This window comes from Martes martes, assembly GCF_963455335.1.
Source record: "Martes martes genome assembly, chromosome: 2".
NCBI classification, from domain to species: domain Eukaryota; kingdom Metazoa; phylum Chordata; class Mammalia; order Carnivora; family Mustelidae; genus Martes; species Martes martes.
The window spans coordinates 137452541-137467978 of record NC_137889.1 but is presented as its reverse complement, the minus strand read 5'-3'; the positions used below and the strand labels follow the sequence as shown (position 1 = coordinate 137467978).

Sequence of the window (15438 nt, the reverse complement as noted above, 5' to 3'; positions counted from 1 at the left end):
TGAACAGCTAGCTGTCTGCAGTCTTTGAAATGAATTAAGACATTATTTGAGAATCTCAGAAGTAACAAATTCTATTTTTTCTAATTCGAGGCAAGGAAGCATGTGAAGATCACACACTCCCAATTTCAATTCCATTTTATTAAAGCAAAACTTAAAAGCGAGATACATACAATGTAAAGCTATTTGTGCCATTCCTTTAAAAGAGTATGGATTTACTGACCTCCCCGCAAAGATCTGCCACAGCCTTGACATAAATATTCACTGCAATTAAGTTCTATAAATTCAATTATTTAAACTATTTTATTTATTTTTTGATATATGACGTATAAATCTTTAAAAGAAAAAAACCAGCATTTATCTAGGTGTTAAACAAGATACTATGAGGGTACATTCAACAGGAATGCCTTTGTTTTCCAACAATAACATATGAAATCGAATCCTTCTATTACATATGATCTGACTCTGATGCACGAGTTTAATTACAGCAAACCTTCCTTATTACTCCCATCTTAGAATCATCCTCTTTGTCTGTATTATCTCAGAGCTTCAGATTTTCACAAAACTTCATCATTTTCTTATCCTAATTATCCAAAGCCTCTTCAATTCCCTGCATCCTTTTGAGTTGTATCCCAAACTCCACACTTTTCCAATAAAGGTACTTATTGACTGGAGCCTGAGCAAAACTAAGGGTGCTATAGGTGCTAACAAGGCCTTTCTGAAGCTACTTGAGCAAGCGGTGAAGTTTTCACAGCGCGTCTCCATGCGTGCAGGGGCTTCGATTCTCACCGGGGGCGCAATGGACACCCACCGCCATGCCCAATCAGCCCCAGCGGGCTCCCGTGAAGCACGACTAAGCCTGTACCCAGAATGTTCCTGCCAAGCACTGTGGAACGCAGCCGGAACCCGCCTCCAAAGCAGCGAGCAAAATAATGACTGAGGAGGCCAGTGTCGCCGAAAAGGGAAATTCACAGCTTTGCCACTGACAAAAGAACTGACGCGGTGCCCTGGGCGAACAGCGAAGAATCTGATTTTTACCGTGGCTTCGGAAGCATTCCACGTGCCCCTTGCTAGTTCCGTGGACCAGGAATTTTACCAGAAATATGTGTGTGTGCGCACGCGTGCACGTGTGTGGGTCAAAACGTAGCATGGGTCAAAGAAACCTGAGAAGGTAAAATAGTCCTTTCTCTTTAGCCAGGATTCAAGGTGAACAATTAATATAACTAATTCATATTAGTGACGGAAACATTATAATAAGTGTTTGTACCTGGTGCTTTCAGGTTTACCAAAGTACTTCCTATGCATGACCCCATCCAATCCCGGCAATCTGTTCCTGTGAAAGATACTATTCTTATTTTACGGTGAAGAATCTGAGGCTCTGAGACGTCAAGTGACTTGCTTCTGGTAAATGTCATACCTCCGGCCATGAAAACTGACCTCACAGCCCAAGGGGGGCGGAGGGAGGAGAGATGCCAGAAACAGAGATGTGTGGCCCCTTCCTCTAGGAAGCAGCCAACCCACCCCTCAGGAGTAAGAAAAAGCCAGTGCTCCACAGACACTTTAAAAACCGGTCTTTCCGATTCCTTGTGTGAAACAGAACTTCAGCTCTCTCACAACCGTGAATCATTTGACTTTTCACAAAATACCTGTTAGAGAGAAGTGGCTGAAACCAGGTTGATTACTTTCTGAGAAGGCAAATGTAGGGATGGAGTAAATTACCCACTTCCTTTCACGTCATATTTTTGGAGAACCAGGAGAGCAGTGTTTAATCCTGGCATACTAACTGCGTGTGATCATGACACGCGCTCGCCATCAGGCACCTTTGGTTTGTTCCTCGTTCATCTGGGGGCCTGGATCCAGGAACAAAAAAAAAAAGACTGAATCCCGGCCTTGCACTCAAGTGGCTCACAAGTTTGAAGCAGGATTTTTGTGTGTGTGTGACCTTGTGATGGGGTGACACTGCAGGATGGCTGTTGACCTTATGACAACACTGCTATGCTAGCAGGATGTCGCTGCCCAGGGGTAAGACGTCAGGAAGAGCTGACTAATCAACACAGCTGGGCAGCTCTAAGAGCTTTAATTCTGGAGTGACTTGTGAAAATAATTGTACACATCTTGCATTCCATATCAACACTGTAGTCCTTCCCGGCGAGGAAATATAATCTAACACACCGCTGTTTTATCTTGTTTTATTCTGCGTGACTATTTACTTGCCTAGTCACACGTTCAAAGTAAATTTTAAAAGGTTTAGCAGAGAAGAAGAGTTTTAAGTATTGGTTAATTTGGTAAACACATTCATCTATTCAAACACACACACGCACACACGAAAAATGAGGGCAAACCAATGTCGCAAGCTTATGTGATTATAAAGGATGAAAGACAGAAGGTTGCCTGGGTGGTTCAGTCAGTTAAGCATCTGCCTTCAGCTCAGGTCATGATCCCAGGGTCCTAGGATGGAGCCCCATGGGCTCCCTGCTCAGCCGGGAGTCTGCTTCTCCCTCCACCTACTTGTGAAATGTTTCTCTCTTTCTCTCTCTCCCTCCAATAAAAAGAAATCTTAAAAAAAAAAAAAAAAAAGGAATGGAAGACAGCTTTGCTGCCCTTTACTCATTTAGCAAATATTTACTGAGTACTTACTACGTGCTAGGTATTTCTCTCTGACCTGGGGATACATCAGTGAATGCAGAGGACAAACCACCTTAACTTTAGTGAGAAAGACAGACCACGTCCAGTATACATAAACTAGCTAATTATATGTTTTACTAGAGAGAGATAAGTGATTTAGGAAAAGGAAAACAGAATAATTGTGAACGATATGGCTCTGATTTGGAGTGGGTTGTCAGGGTCAAGTTCAGTGAGAACAAAATGAGATCAAAGACATACAGGCAGCAAGGGAATGCGCCCCAAGGATACCGTAGTAAAGAGCATCTGAAGCAGAGGGAAGAGCCGGAGCAAAGGCACAGACGCAGCGGCAGCCTCTGAGTTTGAGGCTTGGAAAGGAGGCCGAAGGCACGAGCAAGAGAAAGCAGTCGGAGATGAGATCAGAAACATAGAGAGGGAGGTGGGGGTCAGACTGGGACCTTTCCGTCACGGTAAACATCTCAAGTGGGAAATCACTGTAGCACTTTGTCAAAGCAGACAGCTGATAGCAGATAGCTGATACCATCTGAACCAGCTTGTTAAGAATCTGTCTTGGCTCCCGAGTTAAGGCCAGGCTGGGCTGGGCAGGGCAAGGGTGGAAGCAGCGGTCCCGTGACGACAGCAAAGCAGGAGACACGCGGCAACAAGACGGGCTGTGGGCTATGGGTGGAGCAGAGACTTTGAAGGGAGGGGGCAGATCAGGAGGTTTTATTTTGGACGTGTTCCGTTTGAGACGTCTAGTACATATCCACATGGAAATGTCGAAGAGGCAGTGAGATGTAAGAATCTTGAGTTCAGGAAAGTGGTTTGAGCCTGAAATCCACATGGGATTCCTGACACCGGTCGAGATCACCAAGGAAAAGGTAGAGAAAAGGACCGAACCTGAGCTAAGGTATTTCAATACAAACTAGTCAGAGACACAAAAAAGGACCAGCAGTGGCACCTGGGTGGCTCAGTGGGTTAAGCCTCTGCCTTCGGCTCAGGTTATGATCTCAGGGTCCTGGGATCGAGCCCCACATGGGGCTCTCTGCTCAGCAAGGTATCTGCTTCCCCCTCTCTCTCTGCCTGCCTCTCTGCCTACTTGTGATCTCTGTCTGTCAAATAAATAAATAAAATCTTTAAAAAAAAAAAAAAAAAGGCCCAGCAAAGAAAAACTCAAAGGAAAGACCAGCGAAAGGGGGGTAAATGAAGAGTGTGATGTTCTAGAAATCAATGAAAATTATATCCAGGAAAAGAAATGATCACATCAAAGGTGCTGACAGGTCGAAGAAGACACGGATTGGGTCCTGTAGTGGGCTTAGTAACATGGGGGTGCTGGGTGACTCTGACAAGAGCATTTTCAAGGGGTGATGGAGACAGAAGCCTGCCCAAAATGGGTTGAGGAGAAAGTGGGAGGAAAGGATTTATAAAAGGTTACTGCAGGCAATATTTTGCCAAATACTGTTCCAAAAGGGAGAAAGAGAGTGCTAACAGGTAATAGAAGGTTGGGGGAGAGAACAGCATGTCTGTATGCTGAGGGAGACACTGAGGGAGAAAGGACCGTTGCCAGAGTGATGTCCTTGAATAGGCAAGTGAGGAGGAGATGGGGCTTCGTGCACAAGTGGGCTGGTGGCTGGGTCATCCATTGTCATGGAAGGAAGGCTGAGGGTCAGGGTGGATGCGGTGTCTGGGTGGTACAGAGCCGTGGTAGTGTATGTTCTCAACTGTTGCTTCCATTTTCTCGGTGAATTGGGACAAAGTGGCATCGGCAGAGAGTGAGGACAGGGAGGGAGTGTTGGGGGTTGAGAACAGAGGAAAATCTATAAAACAGCCATTGAGGTAAGTAGGAGAATGACAAATGTAAGTACAGTATGAGAGCTGTGCCCACTGGAAGTCCAGGGCCGTTAAGGGTCGGAAAGGAAGATTAGTCGGCATGTGTGTTTTCTCCAGCCACATTTAACTGCAAGGAAGCAGCAGGCCCGGCAGAGGTGGAGAACCGTATTTAATCGGGGTCGTGTATGCCAGCAAGCTCGAGCAAGAGAGAGGCAAGGGACTTCAGAATACACGTGAGGGAGTGTAACGGAGATACGCCCAGGAAATCTAATTTGCTGTTTTTATGACAAAACTTCAAGGAGAAAGTGTTCCTGGAATCATATCGTAAAGAATGAATAGATGTTAGATGTAAGTGAAGAGAGAGAGACAACATTCTAGGGGGAGGGAAAGCCAAAGCAAGGACATATGCAAACACGCGCAGTGTCATCGGCTAACGGTGTGGAAGCAGGGGTAGGTACGAGGGGACAAAACAATCATGGGTATATGAAGCAGGGACCGGCAAACATAGTCTCTTCAGGGCCAGAGAGTGAGAAAGTCAGCCTGTCCCGCGTTCCCAGTCACACTACTCAACCCTGCTATGAGGGTGGGAAACAGCCAAAGACAATGCATGAACGAAACGCATTCAGCACAGTCAGTTGATGAATTCGACCCACGGGCTATATATATAGTTTACAGACCTCTGACTCCTGGGGATCTCCTAATCAGCCCCAACTCGAAAATAGTTGAGAAAGTGATACATTTAAGACAAACCATAAGAGACTCTTAATCTCACAAAACAAACTGAGGGTTTCTGGGCGGAGGAGGGTAGGGAGAGGGTGGTGGGATTATGGACATTGGGGAGGGTATGGGCTATGGTGAGTGCTGTGAAGTGTGTAAACCTGTCGATTCACCGACCTGTACCCCTGGGGCTAATAATACATTATATGTTTGTAAAATAATTAAAAAATGAATACAAAATGAATAAAAAATAAGAAAAAAAGAAAGTGATACGTTTAAATGTCTCAAATTGTCTTAGTACTAAGGGTGCCAGCATTTTGTTCGGCAATCGCGTTTAAGCTATTTTCAATTGACACTAATATTACAAAATTTTCAAATACAAAATTGCATTAAACACAATCTGTCTTCAGTTTTAAAGCTAAAAAGAAAAAGAAAAACCAATATGGACCATGTTACCATGGGTACTACTTTGATTTTTAAAAATTAATTCCTATAAGATCTGAAGTTGGTATGTAATTCTCTCATAAGGCCACCCAATATGTTAACAGGGCCTATAAATCCCATAATTTATCAAGGCAACAAAAATAAATGATTAAGTAAGATGTTTCTCCTTTTAAAAACACTATTTCATATAAGGTTTACAAAGTACTTGTTTTTTATATATATATATATATTTTTTTTTAAATAAAAACAATGTTTAAGTTTTGGAGAATAGTGAAGACAAATTGCTTAGTTACACTGAAATGCTTCTAAAGCAAATCATAATCATTGAGATGTCTATGCTACCAAGGGTGCACCTGGGTGGGTCAGTCCATTAAGAAGCCAACTCTTGATTTCAGCTCAGGTCCTGATCTCAGGGTTGCCAGATCAAGCCCCACATTTGGTTCCACGCTGGGCATGGAGCCAGCTTAACAGTCTCTCTCTCTCCCTCTCCCTCCGCCTCTCCCCCTGCTTTTGTGTGCATGTGTGCGCACATCCTCTCTTTCTCTAAAATAAATACTTTAAAAAAAATGTCTATACTACCAAAGACAAAGGCAGTGATAAAATCTGGAGACCTTAGTTAGTTATGATGACTGCTCAAAAGGCATTCATTAAATAGATGGTATTATCAAAAATGAATATAGAAACATTATCATCTAAGGTAGCTTATCATCTAAGAAAGACAATGATGCATACATGTAGCTGGGAGGCATATATACACTGATCATAGTTCCACATAGCAATATGTCTGTGTGTTTTTTAAATCATTTGGTGCAAAGTTCTTGAAAAATGTGTTGTGCAAGTGTTTTTGAAAAATAGTAGCTAATATAGTTCTCTAGGGCAAGTACAATGGACAGCTTGCCCAGAATAGCACAGTTTTAATACTTAACCTACTGTCTAGGAATAATGAGATCTGTTCCTCCAGCCCACTTTCCAAAAGAACTGCATTCAGAACACTTGAGAAAGGTGAAGAAATTCTCCCAAACCACAGCACAAAAGGACAAGTTGGAAATTATGAGAGATCTAGAAATTCCAACATAGAATCGAAATGGAACTCCAGAAAGAGCAAAGAAAATGGAGAGGAGGAAATCATTACAAAATGATTTTTAAGAACTCTGTAGAGTTGAAAAAAGACACTAGCTTTCACATCGAAGGAACGTAAAAAGAACTGATGAAAAACGTGGTATTTTTAAACTTAAATTCTCTAATTCCAGAATAAAGAAAACCAGGCTAATAATAGCATTCATGGAGTAAAAAACAAGTTACTTAAAAACAAGAATCAGAATGAATCTGATCATGGTACTTACAAGACCATAGAACTAATCTTCAAAGTTTAAGGGAAAATGAATTTGAACCTAGAAAGATATTAGTATTTAAGAAAGAGGGCAAAAAATATTCTTTCATAAGACTTTCTAAAATGTAAGATCCACAGAATGTGAAATAATAGTGTGAAAGTGCATTTTGGAAACATAAAAGTGCCCCCCCAAAATAGAAAAAGATGTGGGGTATTAAAATATGAAGCATAAAACAAGTAACATTTATAGTTGGGTCTAAATAAAGGCACCATTCTTCTCAAGTCCATGGTTTTTTACCTGCTTCATTCATTCATTTACTTTGTAAAATGTGAGATCCTTGTGATTAGAAACCCTGTTTATCTTGTCCACTACTGTGCCTCCAACACATAAAAGCATACTAGCTTAATGTAATAAGGACATATTCTATGTTCCTTGGATTTGGTTTTTCATTTGTTTGCAATTACATTGTTCCCCTTCTCACAAGCATCAACCCCTTAGCTGCACTGGCTTCCCCATCCAGCAGGTGTCGCAGTTAGTCCCTGTAAAACTACCCTAGGTAGCACCCTAAGTTCCCTCCTCATTTCATCTTTCTGCTACTTTGATTTTGCTAAGTTCAAATTACAAGCTACAAAGTACTGCTGGAAAAAATGTACCATTATAACTTCTTGAGACACAGCCTCCAATAGGCCATCTCTACATCTTGCTAATAATCTCTTGCTTTCTGACATTCTCCCCACTTTTAAAGACAGCTTATTGAGGTATAATTTCAGCATTAATAAAACATACCCATTTTAGGTATACAGCATGGGTATTTACACAACCAAAACTGGCAAATGCTACATATCACTGCTTTTTTTTTGCTTTTTTTTTTAAATAAGAACCAGGTTCCTTGCCTACCACGGACCATAGCCTTACTCATTTTTTGTATTTAAATTTCCCCCAAAATATTCTAAAATCTTTAATAACTCCTTGATTTTCTATTAGTTTTTCCTTTATACAATTTATCACTAAATTGTTAGGTGCGTGAAGTTTTGTGATTCTCATATCTTTCTGTAGTTTGTAACTTTTATCCATGTGCATTATCCTTTGTATTGCTTAGTACTTGTCACTTGAAACCTAATTTTCCTGGTTATCATTACTACACTCACATTGGCTTAGCATATCATTTTCTGTTCTTTCATTTTGATGCTTTTTGTACCATTGCATTTTATTTTTGTTACATGTTATACATAGCCTATTTTAAAATTTGTCTTTCTGCCTCTCTACCTTTTAAACTCAGTCTAAGTGTCGTTCTTTTAGCAAGCAGAGTTTTTATCACATCTTTGCATGTGCAGAGGGATCTGCTTGTATGTTTAGACTTACTACTGTCACTTTACTTTGTATTTTTTACTGTGCTTCCTTTACTGAATGTTTTCCACTCCTGCCTCCACTGGTATAAAAGAGAAAGTCAGAATGAAAATTATGCTTTATTAAAAAAAAATTGGGGGCACCAAAATCTGATATCAATACTGTGTAATGATAACACCCAAAAAGAAAAATTATATGGTGATTTCTTGTGAACACTGACACAGAGTCACAGCTATGTGGGTTCAAATCCTGCTCTCTCACTGTTGTAAGACATGTATATACCTTAGTCATTTTTTTTCTAAGTCAGGAAAATGGAGATGAGCATGGAACATACCTCCTATGACTATTGTGAAGATTAAGTGAAATTTTACACAGAAAGCACTTTAGATCTTGTGTGAGATGGGAACGATTCTGAACACCATCTATCAATATTACCTTGGCAACTCATCAAGAAGCTTCAAGAAAATATGGCAGGCATCATTATTATCAGCCTCAAATTACAAATAAAGAAAAGTAAAACTCAGAAGTTAAGAATTTGCCCAACATCACACGTGCTGAGAACGAACACATCAGAGTTAAGTCTTGGTTCCTTCATTCACGTATACATTTATCGAGTATTTTCTGAGCCCCTCCTGTGTGTCAATAACTCTTCTTCTAAGGACACAGCACTGAAAAGAATTACTCATTTCCAACGCTCACTTTTTTTTTTTTTTTAAGTACCATAGTGTCCTCAGTTACCGCTGAGAACGGTAAATACAGCATGTGTGAAATTTTACACAGGATGGCAAGAAAGACCTGACTAAAAAGGTGACATTGTATTTACATAGAGACCTACAGTCAGCAAGCAGTATCTGAGGAAATGGTTTTCTGGGCAGAGGCAACAAGAAATACAAAAACGAAAAAAAGAGAAAGAAATACGAAGACACCGCAGAGGAAGTGTGCTAGGAAGAGCAAGGAGACTCATTCAGACAGAAATTCAGGAGGTAAGGGGAGAGGGTTAAGTAAAGCAGAGTGGCAGGGAAGTGTGCCATCAGGTAAGGACTTGGGTTTAACTGAAAAGCTTGTTTGAAGCATGGTGAGCACAAGGAAGATGGGGATTGGCTTAGACTTTCAAAGCCACACACTGGCTGCCATATTGGGCGAGATTCTGGGTGGGCACAGGGAGACAAGCTGGGGGGCTGCTGCAATAATCCAGGGTACTCGTAACAGAGATGGAGAGAGATGTACACCCCGATGAACTGGGCGTTAGGTACAAAAGAGAGAGAAGTGCCAAGGACGACTCTGAAGGCTTTGGCCTGAGATGGGAAAAGCAGAGTTGCCATTGATTAAAACAAAGGAGGCTCTGAAAGGAACAGGTTGAGAAAAAAGTCAGGACTCGGTTTTGAAAAGATTAAGTTTCAGGATTATTAGATATTGAATTTTACCAAGTTGTGGGTAGGAGAGGTGGATCTCAGCACAGAGATCCCAGAAAGAATTATGGGAATATTGATAATACACCAAACAAGCAATGAATCAGTGAAGGCAAAGGCCTGCTGGTCTTCACTTTTCCGTTCGGTACAGCATTCACTGGGTGTCCCCTGTGTGTCGGGCACTAGGGGTTACAAAGGGAATAAACATAGCCCCCGTTCTTCAGGAAATTACAGAAACCCACACATGCTTTCGTTATAATATTGTAAATACTAAGACAGTTTGGGAGTCCAGCTTTTTAGGTTGAGAGAAAACACCCTCGAGGATACGACAAAAATAGATTACCCGAGAGGATGAATAAAGTGGGTCAACCCAGGGAAGGAGAAAAGGACTTTCCAGGCAGAGGGAGAATAATGGTCAAAGGCGGAGAGGCATGAAACAATGGGAAACATGCAGGGAAAGTCCAACACTGCGATTTTTCTAGCGCGAGTTAGAGAAAGGGAGTGCTAGGGGTAGAGTGAAGGATGAACAGGTTGTCATGGGGAGCCCTGCCTGACAGGAGTACACGCTGTTTGTTCGCTGTCTGTGAGTGCCTCGGCATGATAAAATCTGCACTCCATACAGATCATCCTGACCACTGTGTGGAGGGTGTACGTGAAGGAAGCAAGACGGCAGGTAGGAAAATAGGTCAATTATTATCACAGTCGTCAACAGAAGGACCTAATCTGAGCAAGAAGTAACAGGAATTGGAAAGTAGCCACAGTATTAGTTATCATAATACTACTGCCCAGCAAAATCAGCAGGACTTATTGGCCATCTGGGAATGTTGGGTGAGGGAGGAGGAAGAGTCTAGAATGCCAAACCAGCTGTATGCTTCGATGTCAGCATCGTGAGGTTACTCATTGAGACTGGACACAGATAGGACTCGTCGGAGGGGAAGATGACTTACTCCAAGTTGCAAATGCTAAGTCTGGAAGGCTGGTTGGGATACCAAAGAAAACATTCAGGCACACAGATGAATATGCAAATTAGAGCTTAAGAGATGGCAGGGCTGGAGATAGAATGTGTTGGCTTCAAACCATGAGTTCAGAGGAGATCAAGCTCGGAGAGAACACCGCAGTGAGAAAAGAGAGAACAGCCATCTTTAACCTTTCTTCAGATAATGGCTTCAGTGAAAGGATTCTAATTGCTTCAGGTTATTGGTCACAGCTAACGTGATCATACAGCAAGCAATTACAGCACTCTCATGGACTGCGATGGCGCATCTCCTTGAATGTAAGCAGCACGTTCTTTCAATGGGAACATTTCTGAAATAGGGCCGCGTCTTATAAATGATTTCTGTCCTCATCCTCAGAAGAGCTGTTATTAAAAAGATTGTGCTTCTTAAAGAATTGATGGTGTTTCACCATGCAGTTTCTCTGGGAAAGAGACTCGGACAGATCTACGGGGAGGAGGTATGTTGAGAAATGTCTGTAGGATCAGTATCTGTGAGGGAGGGGAAGAATGCTCACTTGTACAGAAGGAGAAGTAAGGCCATTGTGCCATCACCAACTGGGCTTTGAAGAGCTCTAAAGTTGGGATGGCTCTCTGGAGTTGGATCAGTTGGGAGAAGCCCTTAAAATGCTCCCCTCCTACCAAAACACTGGAAGGCTGCCTCTGGGGCATGGGTGTGACCCTGGATAAAGACAGTTTCTCCCAGAGAGGACTGCCCCTGAGACTCTAGCAAGCAGCACTCCTGGCAGCTGTGGTAACCAACTCTTCATCCCTTAAGGAGAAAATGGCTACAGCATGGCATCCATTACAAGTGACATTTATGAATGAAGGCAGTGCAGCATTTTTATTTCAACATCATTTGGTCTTACCACAACCATGAAGTATTATACATAAATCTTCTCTGCACAACCCATTTTAAGATCCATTTTTAGTAAAGTATAGGTCATCTGAAATCCTACCCTATTGGGGATAAAGCAGAGAAAGAGGATTATTTCTGAAAATTAAAAAAATTACGTTAAGATCGAAAAAGACATTCACTACAAAACTCCTAGGGATTTCCTGAAAAATTATTTGGCAGTGGAAGAATAAAATAATAATGATAAGTGCTAAGTTACTGAGCACTTAGGAGGAGAGGCAGATTTACCATAAAGTCAGCGGTGCTCCAACACCTCTGTCTTGCCCTGTCAGTGGTGAGGAAGCAACAGTCCCAGCCCTGTCGAGGGGGCACTGAGGGTGGGTGACCCCAGCCTCTGGTCTACCTTCTACCTCCTAGAGGTCATACTGGGTTTGCAAACAGGTAGTAACTGCAGGCAGGTGCCAACACTTCCTTCCATCTATCTGGACTCCAGGGACAATCTAGCCCCAGCAGACCTTGTGAAGAATCTGGACCTCATCTGTGACTCTACGGATATGAATATGATGAGGCAGGGCCACGATGTCCCAGGTTCTCAGCCACTTTACATTCCCTCCCCTCATCTCTCACAGCAAGACCTGCCCATGGGGTTAGGATGAGGGGTCAAGAGGAAGCAGTAAGGACCTGGCCAAGCTGTGAAGACACTGACCTGAGATCTGGCCAAGTGAAACCCAGAAGCTGGATTTCTCTGAGGCTTCCCTCCAAACAAGGAGGACTGCCTGAGCAGGAAACTGTGGGGTCATCAGAAATGCCCTATTTCCAGTAATGTGTTACCAAGGTCAACGAATCCTTCCTAAACCATCAATAAGAAGAAACAAATTCCAACCTACTTTGCCACAGAAAAAAATAAACTTTGTCTAGCACCTAGCACATTCCCTCAGCCAAAAAGGGACTATTTGCTCTATAAGAAAATACTAAAAGTCACGATCATCTAAAAGAGGACATCTGAGTCTACACAGAGATTTGAAGGAAATAAAAGTATATAAAGATGAGTTAGGAAGTTTATTACTGATGATGATAACATTTTGTGATGTTTGTGGTATTTTTCAGTGCTTTTAAAATCTGTAATTTGTGATTGCTCTTCCCCCTCTAAATAAATACCCCCCAAAATGTGCTAGTCGACTAATTTTTCATTCATAATTTAGTACTCTTTTTCCCAAAGAGGGCCCGGACACTGTAAATGCTTGAGGCCCTACGAACATGGATTCTCTCTTATTTGTGATACACTAGACACTTCTTCCAAGCGCTCCATTGATTTAATCAGATAAATGTGTGAGGCAGATGTTTTCATTAGGAAGAAGGCTGAGGACAAAGACTTTAAGGAACCTGCCATTAAGTGACTCATGGAGGACAAGGCAGTGTCAAGATTCGAACGTGTCTTTCCTGAGCTCATGTTCTTTCAACTCTGGGCTATACCGAAATACGCGGTTTGTAGATTCTTTTGATGCACTTTGATATGCAGCCTTTCATATATCATTCAACACTTACTAAGTCCCTTTTTTGGCTAAGGGAATGTGCTAGGTACTGGACAATATCAGGCAGATGCTATAAAGCTCCTATCCCCACAAACTATACAGACTAATAAGAAGACCCAAAATGCTGCAAAAGAAAACATAATAAAATCAAAGGTATTAAAAAGTGCCACAAGTAAATAAAGGAAGAATAATGAATTAAATATTCTCATCTCCCCAGTGGAAGAGTGTGAGCAAAGGTGTATAAACACAGGCTAAGTCTTCCTTTTACTCACGGAACATTGGGGAGCTAATGTTACAATATTTTAAAATTTCAACTCAAGATAGTGGATATATTGGGGATAACACATTATTAAAGTTTCATTTCAAGACTAATTAACAGATGTTTTCTGAGTGCCCATGATGTGACTGGCATTTTGATAGGTATTTGGTGATCACATTGAGAAAAAAATTTCAGATCTGGAAAGAATAAAGAGATCCTGGAATCTAACATCTTTTGTAACGCGGAAGCTGAGGCCAAAAGGATATATGGCATATGTTTCAGGAGTCCTCCCTTTCAGAAAGCCTTTCCCTAAATGACCACAGTCACATACCATTTTACCTTTTTCTAAACTCCGCGCAGGCTTTGTTCTGTGGCTCTTGTTCTTTGATTGGGTACTTGTTTTATGTATATTGAGGTCATGAGCTCTTTAACTCTTTTTTTTTAAATGATCAGTGACACCTTTAACATCTAAAAGCTACGGATTCCGTTCCTCAGAAAAATGCACATAAGCACATATCCATAGACTTAAATAAAATCATCTTAAGATTAAAATTTCCTTCCTCTAGAGGTCTCAAGATCCCAGGTTAAGGATCTTTCTTCTAGATTGTTGGCTTCATGAAATGATTTTTTCTTATACAAACCCATAATATATGCATAAAGTACACTTATTTGTGTATCTCCTATAGTGCTAAACAGTGCAATAAATATGGTAGAAGCTTAGTAAATGTCCACTGGTTTGAGTTACCCAAGAAGAAAGCTGCAGCCAACTGAAGACACAGAACCAGCCTCATCACTATGCTTGGTCATGTCTTACATTATTTCATGATTTCTCTTTAAAAAAAAAATGTGGGGGGGGGCAATGCGCCTGGATGGCTCAGTCAGTTAAGGGGCTGCCCTTGGCTCAGGTCATGATTTCAGGGTCCTGGGATCAAGCCCCATGTAAGGTCCCCTGCTCAGCGGTAAACCTGCATCTCCCTCCCTCTCTGCCCCTCCCCCTCACTCATGCTAACTCTCTCAAATAAAAAAATAAAACCTTAAAAAAAAAAAAGACAGTCATTACCCTTGTGGGCTTAGTTTTACAGTGGAGGTAAAATAAACATTCAAGTTCAAACTCAGTGGAACCACTTGAATAGGACTATACGTGCAATAAAAATTCATGTTTAGAGAGGACAGCACCTGTAACATAGAAAATACTCAATAAATATCTGTAGGGTGATTATGAATACATGAATAAATGAATAATAAAGAATGAATAAATGCTGCTGCAAATGGAGAGGGCTTTTGAATGGGGTGGCAACTGTGGTCGGTATTAAGTGAGTTGTGACGAGCACCGGGTATTGTACGGGAGTACTGAATCACTATGCTGTACACCTTAAACTAATACTACACTGTATGTTAATTAACTGGAATTTAAATCAAAACTTAAAAGAGTGAATAAAATTTGAATAGGAAGGAGGATATTTCAGCTAACATAGACCCAGCATAAATAATGCCATCTGATTAGGAGAAAACCCAAGAGCTTCCACTGAATAGAAAGTATTTAAAGGGAGTCAGAGGACACTGCAGGGAAGCAAAACTTATCACCCCAAAAATGTGTCTCTTTGGCACTGGATTATTGTAAGTTGGTTATTTTTTAAGAAACAGAAGGTTTGGGGAAAACCTTTGGCCTTCCCCCTAACTGCCTAAAAGAATTTAGAGGCCTCTCCTTGGGAAGGGAGCTATCAGCATAGATAACAATAGTATAATATGAATAATACAACAATATTATAATATGAATAATAATATAATATGAACAATAGTATAATGTGAAATAATATGAATATATTATATGAATATAGTAACAATAGTATAATATGGTGGCAGACAGGCAGGAACTTAATAAAATCAGGGCTTCTGCATGGCCCAGTAAATATCTGTTTAACAAAAGGGCACTTGTTATGATGAGCACTGGGTATTATATCTAAGTGATGAATCACTAAATTCTACTCCTGAAACCATTACTACACTACATATTAACTATCTAGAATCTAAATAAAAATTTGAAGAAAATAAATAAAAGGGAGTCCCCCCCACCTGTTCAGTAATACCCCCCCCCTCAAAGAA

At 41.2% G+C, this 15438-nt stretch overlaps 1 protein-coding gene across 5 annotated transcripts in view; it reads right to left on the bottom strand.

Moving 5' to 3' along the window:
- Nucleotides 1-15438, bottom strand: part of IL15 (interleukin 15) — an 81818-nt gene that overhangs the window by 14348 nt on the left and 52032 nt on the right. The window lies entirely within an intron of this gene.